A 15,669-nucleotide genomic window follows, 5' to 3' on the forward strand; every position below is an offset into this window, starting at 1 on the left:
GTCTCTGTGGCGCCATCGGTTAGCACATTCGGCTGTTAACCGAAAATTAGGTGGTTCGATTCCACCCAGGGTCGAGATATTAACCCACCCCCGGATGAAGTGTTTTTTGTACTTCGTCACTCTGTGGGATCAAAACCACCCACCTTGGTGCTTTTTACATTTCATGCCACATTTATTTGATTTCTTGCCTCCGGTTCCAATATTAAACACGCCACATTCTTTCATTCTGATTTCAAACAGTCAGTTCACATCTAAAGTGAATCAATATTCATTTGAATTACCAAAGAGAGACATTCACCCCAATAGCAACAGTGGGACGAATGGGGCCTAGAATTATCTCTGTGGATCGAAGAGAGTGAGATGGTGAATTAGAGGCGCTCCAAAGTGCAACTGATACGTGGTCGGAGAATTCAGCCGGGGAAATAGAGAGAGAGCTTGTTAGCACTGACAATATTCAGGAATGGGAGGAAAGGGATACAGGGTGAAAAGGATTCAAGAAATCAGCAGCGGACGACGTGACCAAGTTTCTCGGGAGAATACCCGGAACCCGGCATGTTGATCATGGCCAATCCTGCAAAACTTAATCTATGGACAATCTGGCACACTTCAGCATGGCCAATCTACCGAACCTTCACATTTTTGGACTGTGGGAGGGACCTCGAGCAGGCACACACAGAAAACTGATGCAGACACCGGGAGAACGTCCAAATACCATATGTTTGAGACGAATATCGAATTTGCTATGTATTATATATTATAGCGGTTGCATAGTTATTTTTATAGAGCCTGGGTTAAAGTGTATATATCCTTGTTGCAGGAAAATTATTATGGAACCAAGTTTCAGGCATCAAAACTGTGTATCTACGAAAGTTGTAACTCGAGAGTCATACAGTGTGGGCCATGATCGGTTCCAAACAGTTGACGACCTAGTGCATCGACAGTTCCAGCTTGCCTCAGCGGTAACGTATGGCGCCGTGATCGTATAGTGGTTAGTACTCTGCGTTGTGGCCGCAGCAACCTCGGTTCGAATCCGAGTCACGGCAGTGATCAGTTGACGTGATTTTCTTAAATGAACGGATGAGTAATTCTCTGTGTGAAGCACTCTTTAAAACGGGTTCACAGCTGAGTGCATTCTTCTGCTTCGGTTTGATGCTCCAGAATTCAAACAGTTGTGAATGCGAGAATGTCCTCAGCTCCCGATTTTATATTTTAACTATCATCATCAAGCATACTCCTCCGGTTCTAGTCTTTTTGGAAGTGAAAACAGTCTCTCTCAATTTGCTGCATCAGCTTCTTCGCTCATCGCCCCAAAATGTTCATGTGTCGCAACCAGATACCCACTGAATCCTCTGTAAGGCGGAGAATAATCTTGATCTTGATAGTCTCCCCATATAAATGAATTGGATTGGATTGGATTGGATTTGCTTATTGTCACGTGTACCGAGGTACATTGAAAAGTATTTTTCTGCGAGCAGCTCAATAGATCATGAAGTCCATTGGTAGAAAAGGGAAGAAAAGAAAATATTTAATAGGGCAATGCAACATATACAATGTAACTACATACGCACTGGCATTGGATGAAGCATACAGGGTGCAGTGTTAATGAGGTAAGTCCATAAGAGGGTCATTTAGGAGTCTGGTGACAGTGGGGAAGAAGCTGCTTTTGAGTCTGTTTGTGCGTGTTCTCAGACGTCTGTATCTCCTGCCCGATGGAAGAAGTTGGAAGAGTGAGTACGCCGGGTGGGGTGGATCTTTGATTATGCTGCCCGCTTTCCTCAGGCAGCGGGAGGTGTAGATGGAGTCAATGGTTGGGAGGCAGGTTCCTGTGATGGACTGGGCGGTGTTCACGACGCTCTGAAGTTTCTTGCCGTCCTGGACCGAGCAGTTGCCGTACCAGGCTGTGATGCAGCCCGATAGGATGCTTTCTATGGTGCATCTGTAAAAGTTGCTAAGGGTTAATGTGGACATGCCGAATTTCCTTAGTTTCCTGAACAAGTATAGGTGCTGTTGTGCTTTCGTGGTGGTAGCGTCGACGTGGGTGGACCAGGACAGATCTTTGGAGCTGTGCACCTCAAGGAATTTCAAATTGGTGACCATCTCCACCTCGGCCCCGTTGATGCTCACAGGGGTGTGTACAGTACTTTGCTTCCTGAAGTCAATGAACAGCTGTTTAGTGTTGCTGGCATTGAGGGAGAGATTATTGTCGCTACACCACTCCACTAGGTTCTCTATCTCCCGCCTGTATTCTGACTCGTCGTTATTCGACATCCTGCCCACTATTGTCGTATCGTCAGCAAACTTGTCGATAGAGTTGGAACCCAGTTTCGCCACGCAGTCGTCTGCGTACAGCGAGTAGAGTAGGAGGATAGGTACGCAGCCATGAGGGGCACCGGTGTTGAGAACAACTGTGCAGGAGATGTTGTTGTTCATTCTTACTGATTGTGGTCTGTTGGTCAGAAAATCGAGGATCCAGTTGCAGGGTGGAAACCCAAGTCCTAGGTTTTGGAGCTTTGATATGAGCGTGGCTGGGATTGTGGTGTTGAAGGCGGAGCTGTAGTCAATAGATAGGAGTCTGATGTAGGAGTCCTTGCTTTCGAGATGCTCTAGGGATGAGTGTATACCTGACATCTGGTCATGATGCAATGAGGATGAGTGGGCCAATTTTCTGGAAATAGAGCCAGTTGGCAGTGGAGAAAACGGAAATGAAGCGACACACGAAAATCAAGCACCAGTTTCGTGAATGTCGGGTAACACTTCGACAATCAGAATCCGGGGAGAACGAAGGCCGCTGGCGACTGATCAGCGACAGTCAAGACACATTTCCCTTGTTTAGAATGATTCGAGAAATTAAAAGATATTTAGAAACTAAGAAAACTGTCCTTACTGCACATCAGAAAAGACAGTTTCATTTTAGTTTCATTGCGAATATCTTGAGGCAGAAAATACAACAATGGCTCGAATGTAGAACCTGGAGGCGCGTTATGTGACACAAAGTCACCCCCGCTTGAAACACAGCCTCCGTTCTCTCTCCACAGATGCTGTCATACCTGCTGAGATTAACCAGCCTTTTGTGCTTTTGTCCCAGATTGGTGCATCAGAAGAATTTGCTGTTACGAAGAGGACAAGATGAGACTGTTTCCATCATGATTTGAGTTGTTTATTCATGCAGGAGCAACATTTGTCGTCTCTGTGGCGCTATCGGTTAGAACGTTCGGCTGTTAACCGAAAATCATGTGGTTCGATTCCACCCAGCGACGAGATATTATCCCATCCCCGGATGAAGTGCTTTTTGTACATCGTCCCTCTGTGGGATCAAATCCACCCACCTTGGTGCTTTTTTCATTTCATGCCACATTTATTTGATTTCGTTCCTCCGGTTCCAATATTAAACACGCCACATTCTTTCATTCTGATTTCAAACAGTCAGTTCACATCTAAAGTGAAATAATATTCATTTGAATTACCAAAGAGAGACATTCACCCCAATAGCAACAGTGGGACGAATGGGGCCTAGAATTTTCTCTGTGGATCAAAGAGAGTGAGATGGTGAATTAGAGGCGCTCCAAAGTGCAACTGATACGTGGTCGGAGAATTCAGCCGGGGAAATAGAGAGAGAGCTTGTTAGCACTGACAACATTCAGGAATGAGAGGAAAGGGATACAGGGTGAAATGGATTCAAGAAATCAGCAGCGGACGACGTGACCAAGTTTCTCGGTAGAATACCCGGAACCCGGCATGTTGATAATGGCCAATCCTGCGAAACTTAATCTATGGACAATCTGGCACACTTCAGCATGGCCAATCTACCGAACCTTCACATTTTTGGACTGTGGGAGGGACCTCGAGTAGGCACACACAGAAAACTGATGCAGACACCGGAAGAACGTCCAAATGCCATATGTTTGAGACGAATATCGAATTTGCTATGTATTATATATTATAGCGGTTGCATAGTTATTTTTATAGAGCCTGGGTTAAAGTGTATATATCCATGTTGCAGGAAAATTATTATGGAACCAAGTTTCAGGCATCAAAACTATGTATCTACGAAAGTTGTAACTCGAGAGTCATACAGTGTGGGCCATGATAGGTTCCAAACAGTTGACGACCTAACGCATCGCCAGTCATAGCTTGCCTCAGCGGTCACGTGTGGCGCCGTGATCGTATAGTGGTTAATACTCTGCGTTGTGGCCGCAGCAGCCTCGGTTCAAATCCGAGTCACGGCAATGACCAGTTGATGTGTTTTTCTTAAATGAACGGATGAGTAATTCTCTGTGTGAAGCACTCTTTAAAACGGGTTCACAGCTGAGTACATGCTTCTGCTTCTGTTTGATGCTCCAGAATTCAAACAGTTGTGAATGCGAGAATCTCCTCAGCTCCCGATTTTATATTTTAACTATCATCATCAAGCATACTCCTCCGGTTCTAGTCTTTTTGGAAGTGAAAACAGTCTCTCTCAATAGGCTACATCAGCTTCTTCGGTCATCGCCCCAAAATGTTCATGTGTCGCAACCAAATACCCACTGAATCTTCTGTAAGGCGGAGAATAATCTTGATCTTGATAGTCTCGCCATATAAATAAATTGGATTGGATTGGATTGGATTTGCTTATTGTCACGTGTACCGAGGTACATTGAAAAGTATTTTTCTGCGAGCAGCTCAATAGATCATGAAGTCCATTGGTAGAAAAGGGAAGAAAAGAAAATATTTAATAGGGCAATGCAACATATACAATGTAACTACATACGCACTGGCATCGTATGAAGCATGCAGGGTGCAGTGTTAATGAGGTAAGTCCATAAGAGGGTCATTTAGGAGTCTGGTGACAGTGGGGAAGAAGCTGCTTTTGAGTCTGTTCGTGCGTGTTCTCAGACGTCTGTATCTCCTGCCCGATGGAAGAAGTTGGAAGAGTGAGTACGCCGGGTGGGGTGGATCTTTTATTATGCTGCCCGCTTTCCTCAGGCAGCGGGAGGTGTAGATTGAGTCAATGGTTGGGAGGCAGGTTCCTGTGATGGACTGGGCGGTGTTCACGACGCTCTGAAGTTTCTTGCCGTCCTGGACCGAGTAGTTGCCGTACCAGGCTGTGATGCAGCCCGATAGGATGCTTTCTATGGTGCATCTGTAAAAGTTGCTAAGGGTTAATGTGGACATGCCGAATTTCCTTAGTTTCCTGAACAAGTATAGGTGCTGTTGTTCTTTCGTGGTGGTAGCGTCGACGTGGGTGGACCAGGACAGATCTTTGGAGCTGTGCACCTCAAGGAATTTCAAATTGGTAACCATCTCCACCTCGGCCCCGTTGATGCTCACAGGGGTGTGTACAGGACTTTGCTTCCTGAAGTCAATGAACAGCTGTTTAGTGTTGCTGGCATTGAGGGAGAGATTGTTGTCGCTACACCACTCCACTAGGTTCTCTATCTCCCGCCTGTATTCTGACTCGTCGTTATTCGACATCCTGCCCACTATTGTCGTATCGTCAGCAAACTTGTCGATAGAGTTGGAACCCAGTTTCGCCACGCAGTCGTCTGCGTACAGCGAGTAGAGTAGGAGGATAGGTACGCAGCCATGAGGGGCACCGGTGTTGAGAACAACTGTGGAGGAGATGTTGTTGTTCATTCTTACTGATTGTGGTCTGTTGGTCAGAAAATCGAGGATCCAGTTGCAGGGTGGAAAGCCAAGTCCTAGGTTTTGGAGCTTTGATATGAGCGTGGCTGGGATTGTGGTGTTGAAGGCGGAGCTGTCATCAATAGATAGGAGTCTGATGTAGGAGTCCTTGCTTTCGAGATGCTCTCGGGATGAGTGTATAGCTGACATCTGGTCATGATGCAATGAGGATGAGTGGACCAATTTTCTGGAAATAGAGCCAGTTGGCAGTGGAGAAAACGGAAATGAAGCGACACACGAAAATCAAGCACCAGTTTCGTGAATGTCGGGTAACACTTCGACAATCAGAATCCGGGGAGAACGAAGGCCGCTGGCGACTGATCAGCGACAGTCAAGACACATTTCCCTTGTTTAGAACGATTCGAGAAATTAACAGATATTTAGAAACTAAGAAAACTGTCCTTACTGCACATCAGAAAAGACAGTTTCATTTTAGTTTCATTGCGAATATCTTGAGGCAGAAAATACAACAATGGCTCGAATGTAGAACCTGGAGGCGCGTTATGTGACACAAAGTCACCCCCGCTTGAAACACAGCCTCCGTTCTCTCTCCACAGATGCTGTCATACCTGCTGAGATTAACCAGCCTTTTGTGCTTTTGTCCCAGATTGGTGCATCAGCAAGAATTTGCTGTTACGAAGAGGACAAGATGAGACTGTTTCCATCATGATTTGAGTTGTTTATTCATGCAGGAGCGACATTTGTCGTCTCTGTGGCGCTATCGGTTAGAACGTTCGGCTGTTAACCGAAAATTAGGTGGTTTGATTCCACCCAGCGACGAGATATTATCCCACCCCCGGATGAAGTGTTTTTTGTACTTCGTCACTCTGTGGGATCAAATCAACCCACCTTGGTGCTTTTTACATTTCATGCCACATTTATTTGATTTCTTTCCTCCGCTTCCAATATTAAACACGCCACATTCTTTCATTCTGATTTCAAACAGTCAGTTCACATCTAAAGTGAATCAATATTCATTTGAATTACCAAAGAGAGACATTCACCCCAATAGCAACAGTGGGACGAATGGGGCCTAGAATTTTCTCTGTGGATCAAAGCGAGTGAGATGGTGAATTAGAGGCGCTCCAAAGTGCAACTGATACGTGGTCGGAGAATTCAGCCGGGGAAATAGAGAGAGAGCTTGTTAGCACTGACAATATTCAGGAATGAGAGGAAAGGGATACAGGGTGAAATGGATTCAAGAAATCAGCAGCGGACGACGTGACCAAGTTTCTCGGTAGAATACCCGGAACCCGTCATGTTGATCATGGCCAATCCTGCGAAACTTAATCTATGGACAATCTGGCACACTTCAGCATGGCCAATCTACCGAACCTTCACATTTTTGGACTGTGGGAGGGACCTCGAGCAGGCACACACAGAAAACTGATGCAGACACCGGGAGAGCGTCCAAATACCATATGATTGAGACGAATATCGAATTTGCTATGTATTATATATTATAGCGGTTGCATAGTTATTTTTATAGAGCCTGGGTTAAAGTGTATATATCCTTGTTGCAGGAAAATTATTATGGAACCAAGTTTCAGGCATCAAAACTGTGTATCTACGAAAGTTGTAACTCGAGAGTCATACGGTCTGGGCCATGATCGGTTCCAAACAGTTGACGACCTAGTGCATCGACAGTTATAGCTTGCCTCAGCGGTAACGTATGGCGCCGTGATCGTATAGTGGTTAGTACTCTGCGTTGTGGCCGCAGCAACCTCGGTTCGAATCCGAGTCACGGCAGTGAACAGTTGACGTGATTTTCTTAAATGAACGGATGAGTAATTCTCTGTGTGAAGCACTCTTTAAAACGGGTTCACAGCTGAGTGCATGCTTCTGCTTCGGTTTGATGCTCCAGAATTCAAACAGTTGTGAATGCGAGAATGTCCTCAGCTCCCGATTTTATATTTTAACTATCATCATCAAGCATACTCCTCCGGTTCTAGTCTTTTTGGAAGTGAAAACAGTCTCTCTCAATTTGCTGCATCAGCTTCTTCGGTCATCGCCCCAAAATGTTCATGTTTCGCAACCAAATACCTACTGAATCTTCTGTGAGGCGGAGAATAATCTTGATCTTGATAGTCTCCCCATATAAATGAATTGGATTGGATTGGATTGGATTTGCTTATTGTCACGTGTACCGAGGTACATTGAAAAGTATTTTTCTGCGAGCAGCTCAATAGATCATGAAGTCCATTGGTAGAAAAGGGAAGAAAAGAAAATATTTAATAGGACAATGCAACATATACAATGTAACTACATACGCACTGGCATTGGATGAAGCATACAGGGTGCAGTGTTAATGAGGTAAGTCCATAAGAGGGTCATTTAGGAGTCTGGTGACAGTGGGGAAGAAGCTGCTTTTGAGTCTGTTCGTGCGTGTTCTCAGACGTCTGTATCTCCTGCCCGATGGAAGAAGTTGGAAGAGTGAGTACGCCGGGTGGGGTGGATCTTTGATTATGCTGCCCGCTTTCCTCAGGCAGCGGGAGGTGTAGATGGAGTCAATGGTTGGGAGGCAGGTTCCTGTGATGGACTGGGCGGTGTTCACGACGCTCTGAAGTTTCTTGCCGTCCTGGACCGAGCAGTTGCCGTACCAGGCTGTGATGCAGCCCGATAGGATGCTTTCTATGGTGCATCTGTAAAAGTTGCTAAGGGTTAATGTGGACATGCCGAATTTCCTTAGATTCCTGAACAAGTATAGGTGCTGTTGTGCTTTCGTGGTGGTAGCGTCGACGTGGGTGGACCAGGACAGATCTTTGGAGCTGTGCACCTCAAGGAATTTCAATTTGGTGACCATCTCCACCTCGGCCCCGTTGATGCTCACAGGGGTGTGTACAGTACTTTGCTTCCTGAAGTCAATGAACAGCTGTTTAGTGTTGCTGGCATTGAGGGAGAGATTGTTGTCGCTACACCACTCCACTAGGTTCTCTATCTCCCGCCTGTATTCTGACTCGTCGTTATTCGAGATCCTGCCCACTATTGTCGTATCGTCAGCAAACTTGTAGATAGAGTGAGAACCCAGTTTCGCCACGCAGTCGTCTGCGTACAGCGAGTAGAGTAGGAGGATAGGTACGCAGCCATGAGGGGCACCGGTGTTGAGAACAACTGTGCAGGAGATGTTGTTGTTCATTCTTACTGATTGTGGTCTGTTGGTCAGAAAATCGAGGATCCAGTTGCAGGGTGGAAACCCAAGTCCTAGGTTTTGGAGCTTTGATATGAGCGTGGCTGGGATTGTGGTGTTGAAGGCGGAGCTGTAGTCAATAGATAGGAGTCTGATGTAGGAGTCCTTGCTTTCGAGATGCTCTAGGGATGAGTGTATAGCTGACATCTGGTCATGATGCAATGAGGATGAGTGGGCCAATTTTCTGGAAATAGAGCCAGTTGGCAGTGGAGAAAACGGAAATGAAGCGACACACGAAAATCAAGCACCAGTTTCGTGAATGTCGGGTAACACTTCGACAATCAGAATCCGGGGAGAACGAAGGCCGCTGGCGACTGATCAACGACAGTCAAGACACATTTCCCTTGTTTAGAATGATTCGAGAAATTAACAGATATTTAGAAACTAAGAAAACTGTCCTTACTGCACATCAGAAAAGACAGTTTCATTTTAGTTTCATTGCGAATATCTTGAGGCAGAAAATACAACAATGGCTCGAATGTAGAACCTGGAGGCGCGTTATGTGACACAAAGTCACCCTCGCTTGAAACACAGCCTCCGTTCTCTCTCCACAGATGCTGTCATACCTGCTGAGATTAACCAGCCTTTTGTGCTTTTGTTCCAGATTGGTGCATCAGCAAGAATTTGCTGTTACGAAGAGGACAAGATGAGACTGTTTCCATCATGATTTGAGTTGTTTATTCATGCAGGAACAGCATTTGCCTTTTCTGTGGCGCTATCGGTTAGCACGTTCGGCTGTTAACCGAAAATCATGTGGTTCGATTCCACCCAGCGACGAGATATTATCCCATCCCCGGATGAAGTGCTTTTTGTACATCGTCCCTCTGTGGGATCAAATCCACCCACCTTGGTGCTTTTTTCATTTCATGCCACATTTATTTGATTTCGTTCCTCCGGTTCCAATATTAAACACGCCACATTCTTTCATTCTGATTTCAAACAGTCAGTTCACATCTAAAGTGAATCAATATTCATTTGAATTACCAAAGAGAGACATTCACCCCAATAGCAACAGTGGGACGAATGGGGCCTAGAATTTTCTCTGTGGATCAAAGCGAGTGAGGTGGCGAATTAGAGGCGCTCCAAAGTGCAACTGATACGTGGTCGGAGAATTCAGCCGGGGAAATAGAGAGAGAGCTTGTTAGCACTGACAATATTCAGGAATGAGAGGAAAGGGATACAGGGTGAAATGGATTCAAGAAATCAGCAGCGGACGACGTGACCAAGTTTCTCGGTAGAATACCCGGAACCCGGCATGTTGATCATGGCCAATCCTGCGAAACTTAATCTATGGACAATCTGGCACACTTCAGCATGGCCAATCTACCGAACCTTCACATTTTTGGACTGTGGGAGGGACCTCGAGCAGGCACACACAGAAAACTGATGCAGACACCGGGAGAACGTCCAAATACCATATGATTGAGACGAATATCGAATTTGCTATGTATTATATATTATAGCGGTTGCATAGTTATTTTTATAGAGCCTGGGTTAAAGTGTATATATCCTTGTTGCAGGAAAATTATTATGCAACCAAGTTTCAGGCATCAAAACTGTGTATCTACGAAAGTTGTCACTCGAGAGTCATACAGTGTGGGCCATGATCGGTTCCAAACAGTTGACGACCTAGTGCATCGACAGTTACAGCTTGCCTCAGCGGTAACGTATGGCGCCGTGATCGTAAAGTGGTTAGTACTCTGCGTTGTGGCCGCAGCAACCTCGGTTCGAATCCGAGTCACGGCAGTGATCAGTTGACGTGATTTTCTTAAATGAACGGATGAGTAATTATCTGTGTGAAGCACTCTTTAAAACGGGTTCACAGCTGAGTGCATGCTTCTGCTTCGGTTTGATGCTCCAGAATTCAAACAGTTGTGAATGCGAGAATGTCCTCAGCTCCCGATTTTATATTTTAACTATCATCATCAAGCATACTCCTCCGGTTCTAGTCTTTTTGGAAGTGAAAACAGTCTCTCTCAATTTGCTGCATCAGCTTCTTCGGTCATCGCCCCATCATGTTCATGTGTCGCAACCAAATACCCACTGAATCTTCTGCAAGGCGGAGAATAATCTTGATCTTGATAGTCTCCCCATATAAATGAATTGGAATGGATTGGATTGGATTTGCTTATTGTCACGTGTACCGAGGTACATTGAAAAGTATTTTTCTGCGAGCAGCTCAATAGATCATGAAGTCCATTGGTAGAAAAGGGAAGAAAAGAAAATATTTAATAGGGCAATGCAACATATACAATGTAACTACATACGCACTGGCATTGCATGAAGCATACAGGGTGCAGTTTTAATGAGGTAAGTCCATAAGAGGGTCATTTAGGAGTCTGGTGACAGTGGGGAAGAAGCTGCTTTTGAGTCTGTTCGTGCGTGTTCTCAGACGTCTGTATCTCCTGCCCGATGGAAGAAGTTGGAAGAGTGAGTACGCCGGGTGGGGTGGATCTTTGATTATGCTGCCCGCTTTCCTCAGGCAGCGGGAGGTGTAGATGGAGTCAATGGTTGGGAGGCAGGTTCCTGTGATGGACTGGGCGGTGTTCACGACGCTCTGAAGTTTCTTGCCGTCCTGGACCGAGCAGTTGCCGTACCAGGCTGTGATGCAGCCCGATAGGATGCTTTCTATGGTGCATCTGTAAAAGTTGCTAAGGGTTAATGTGGACATGCCGAATTTCCTTAGTTTCCTGAACAAGTATAGGTGCTGTTGTGCTTTCGTGGTGGTAGCGTCGACGTGGGTGGACCAGAACAGATCTTTGGAGCTGTGCACCTCAAGGAATTTCAAATTGGTGACCATCTCCACCTCGGCCCCGTTGATGCTCACAGGGGTGTGTACAGTACTTTGCTTCCTGAAGTCAATGAACAGCTGTTTAGTGTTGCTGGCATTGAGGGAGAGATTATTGTCGCTACACCACTCCACTAGGTTCTCTATCTCCCGCCTGTATTCTGACTCGTCGTTATTCGACATCCTGCCCACTATTGTCGTATCGTCAGCAAACTTGTCGATAGAGTTGGAACCCAGTTTCGCCACGCAGTCGTCTGCGTACAGCGAGTAGAGTAGGAGGATAGGTACGCAGCCATGAGGGGCACCGGTGTTGAGAACAACTGTGGAGGAGATGTTGTTGTTCATTCTTACTGATTGTGGTCTGTTGGTCAGAAAATCGAGGATCCAGTTGCAGGGTGGAAAGCCAAGTCCTAGGTTTTGGAGCTTTGATATGAGCGTGGCTGGGATTGTGGTGTTGAAGGCGGAGCTGTCATCAATAGATAGGAGTCTGATGTAGGAGTCCTTGCTTTCGAGATGCTCTAGGGATGAGTGTATAGCTGACATCTGGTCATGATGCAATGAGGATGAGTGGGCCAATTTTCTGGAAATAGAGCCAGTTGGCAGTGGAGAAAACGGAAATGAAGCGACACACGAAAATCAAGCACCAGTTTCGTGAATGTCGGGTAACACTTCGACAATCAGAATCCGGGGAGAACGAAGGCCGCTGGCGACTGATCAGCGACAGTCAAGACACATTTCCCTTGTTTAGAACGATTCGAGAAATTAACAGATATTTAGAAACTAAGAAAACTGTCCTTACTGCACATCAGAAAAGACAGTTTCATTTTAGTTTCATTGCGAATATCTTGAGGCAGAAAATACAACAATGGCTCGAATGTAGAACCTGGAGGCGCGTTATGTGACACAAAGTCACCCCCGCTTGAAACACAGCCTCCGTTCTCTCTCCACAGATGCTGTCATACCTGCTGAGATTAACCAGCCTTTTGTGCTTTTGTCCCAGATTGGTGCATCAGCAAGAATTTGCTGTTACGAAGAGGACAAGATGAGACTGTTTCCATCATGATTTGAGTTGTTTATTCATGCAGGAGCGACATTTGTCGTCTCTGTGGCGCTATCGGTTAGAACGTTCGGCTTTTAACCGAAAATCATGTGGTTCGATTCCACCCAGCGACGAGATATTATCCCATCCCCGGGTGAAGTGCTTTTTGTACATCGTCCCTCTGTGGGATCAAATCCACCCACCTTGGTGCTTTTTACATTTCATGCCACATTTATTTGATTTCGTTCCTCCGGTTCCAATATTAAACACGCCACATTCTTTCATTCTGATTTCAAACAGTCAGTTCACATCTAAAGTGAATCAATATTCATTTGAATTACCAAAGAGAGACATTCACCCCAATAGCAACAGTGGGACGAATGGGGCCTAGAATTTTCTCTGTGGATCAAAGAGAGTGAGATGGTGAATTAGAGGCGCTCCAAAGTGCAACTGATACGTGGCCGGAGAATTCAGCCGGGGAAATAGAGAGAGAGCTTGTTAGCACTGACAACATTCAGGAATGAGAGGAAAGGGATACAGGGTGAAATGGATTCAAGAAATCAGCAGCGGACGACGTGACCAAGTTTCTCGGTAGAATACCCGGAACCCGGCATGTTGATAATGGCCAATCCTGCGAAACTTAATCTATGGACAATCTGGCACACTTCAGCATGGCCAATCTACCGAACCTTCACATTTTTGGACTGTGGGAGGGACCTCGAGTAGGCACACACAGAAAACTGATGCAGACACCGGAAGAACGTCCAAATGCCATATGTTTGAGACGAATATCGAATTTGCTATGTATTATATATTATAGCGGTTGCATAGTTATTTTTATAGAGCCTGGGTTAAAGTGTATATATCCATGTTGCAGGAAAATTATTATGGAACCAAGTTTCAGGCATCAAAACTGTGTATCTACGAAAGTTGTAACTCGAGAGTCATACAGTGTGGGCCATGATAGGTTCCAAACAGTTGACGACCTAACGCATCGCCAGTCATAGCTTGCCTCAGCGGTCACGTGTGGCGCCGTGATCGTATAGTGGTTAGTACTCTGCGTTGTGGCCGCAGCAACCTCGGTTCAAATCCGAGTCACGGCAATGACCAGTTGATGTGTTTTTCTTAAATGAACGGATGAGTAATTCTCTGTGTGAAGCACTCTTTAAAACGGGTTCACAGCTGAGTACATGCTTCTGCTTCTGTTTGATGCTCCAGAATTCAAACAGTTGTGAATGCGAGAATCTCCTCAGCTCCCGATTTTATATTTTAACTATCATCATCAAGCATACTCCTCCGGTTCTAGTCTTTTTGGAAGTGAAAACAGTCTCTCTCAATAGGCTGCATCAGCTTCTTCGGTCATCGCCCCAAAATGTACATGTGTCGCAACCAAATACCCACTGAATCTTCTGTAAGGCGGAGAATAATCTTGATCTTGATAGTCTCGCCATATAAATAAATTGGATTGGATTGGATTGGATTTGCTTATTGTCACGTGTACCTAGGTACATTGAAAAGTATTTTTCTGCGAGCAGCTCAATAGATCATGAAGTCCATTGGTAGAAAAGGGAAGAAAAGAAAATATTTAATAGGGCAATGCAACATATACAATGTAACTACATACGCACTGGCATCGTATGAAGCATGCAGGGTGCAGTGTTAATGAGGTAAGTCCATAAGAGGGTCATTTAGGAGTCTGGTGACAGTGGGGAAGAAGCTGCTTTTGAGTCTGTTCGTGCGTGTTCTCAGACGTCTGTATCTCCTGCCCGATGGAAGAAGTTGGAAGAGTGAGTACGCCGGGTGGGGTGGATCTTTGATTATGCTGCCCGCTTTCCTCAGGCAGCGGGAGGTGTAGATGGAGTCAATGGTTGGGAGGCAGGTGCCTGTGATGGACTGGGGGGTGTTCACGATGCTCTGAAGTTTCTTGCCGTCCTGGACCGAGCAGTTGCCGTACCAGGCTGTGATGCAGCCCGATAGAATGCTTTCTATGGTGCATCTGTAAAAGTTGCTAAGGGTTAATGTGGAAATGCCGAATTTCCTTAATTTTCTGAACAAGTATAGGTGCTGTTGTGCTTTCGTGGCGGTTGCGTCGACGTGGGTGGACCAGGACAGATTTTTGGAGCTGTGCACCTCAAGGAATTTCAAATTGGTAACCATCTCCACCTCGGCCCCGTTGATGCTCACAGGGGTGTGTACAGTACTTTGCTTCCTGAAGTCAATGAACAGCTGTTTAGTGTTGCTGGCATTGAGGGAGAGATTGTTGTCGCTACACCACTCCATTAGGTTCTCTATCTCCCGCCTGTATTCTGACTCGTCGTTATTCGAGATCCTGCCCACTATTGTCGTATCGTCAGCAAACTTGTAGATAGAGTTGGAACCCAGTTTCGCCACGCAGTCGTCTGCGTACAGCGAGTAGAGTAGGAGGATAAGTACGCAGCCATGAGGGGCACCGGTGTTGAGAACAACTGTGGAGGAGATGTTGTTGTTCATTCTTACTGATTGTGGTCTGTTGGTCAGAAAATCGAGGATCCAGTTGCAGGGTGGAAAGCCAAGTCCTAGGTTTTGGAGCTTTGATATGAGCGTGGCTGGGATTGTGGTGTTGAAGGGGGAGTTGTAGTCAATAGACAGGAGTCTGATGTCGGAGCCCTTGCTTTCGAGATGCTCTAGGGATGAGTGTATACCTGACATCTGGTCATGATGCAATGAGGATGAGTGGGCCAATTTTCTGGAAATAGAGCCAGTTGGCAGTGGAAAAAACGGAAATGAAGCGACACACGAAAATCAAGCACCAGTTTCGTGAATGTCGGGTAACACTTCGACAATCAGAATCCGGGGAGAACGAAGGCCGCTGGCGACTGATCAGCGACAGTCAAGACACATTTCCCTTGTTTAGAATGATTCGAGAAATTAACAGATATTTAGAAACTAAGAAAACTGTCCTTACTGCACATCAGAAAAGACAGTTTCATTTTAGTTTCATTGCGAATATCTTGA

General features: G+C 45.7%; 4 non-coding genes across 4 annotated transcripts; all 4 read left to right on the forward strand.

Moving 5' to 3' along the window:
• Positions 1-971: 971 nt before the first annotated feature.
• On the forward strand, positions 972-1,043 carry trnah-gug (transfer RNA histidin (anticodon GUG)). The gene has a single exon. It is a non-coding gene; the product is annotated as a tRNA-His (tRNA).
• Positions 1,044-4,154: 3,111 nt separating this feature from the next.
• On the forward strand, positions 4,155-4,226 carry trnah-gug (transfer RNA histidin (anticodon GUG)). The gene has a single exon. It is a non-coding gene; the product is annotated as a tRNA-His (tRNA).
• Positions 4,227-7,338: 3,112 nt separating this feature from the next.
• Positions 7,339-7,410, forward strand: trnah-gug (transfer RNA histidin (anticodon GUG)). The gene has a single exon. It is a non-coding gene; the product is annotated as a tRNA-His (tRNA).
• A 6,296-nt stretch (positions 7,411-13,706) lies between these two features.
• trnah-gug (transfer RNA histidin (anticodon GUG)) lies at positions 13,707-13,778 on the forward strand. Its single transcript has one exon. It is a non-coding gene; the product is annotated as a tRNA-His (tRNA).
• The last annotated feature ends 1,891 nt before the right edge of the window (positions 13,779-15,669 follow it).

The sequence above is a fragment of the Scyliorhinus torazame genome, chromosome 14, assembly GCF_047496885.1.
Source record: "Scyliorhinus torazame isolate Kashiwa2021f chromosome 14, sScyTor2.1, whole genome shotgun sequence".
Classification (NCBI taxonomy): Eukaryota; Metazoa; Chordata; class Chondrichthyes; order Carcharhiniformes; family Scyliorhinidae; genus Scyliorhinus; species Scyliorhinus torazame.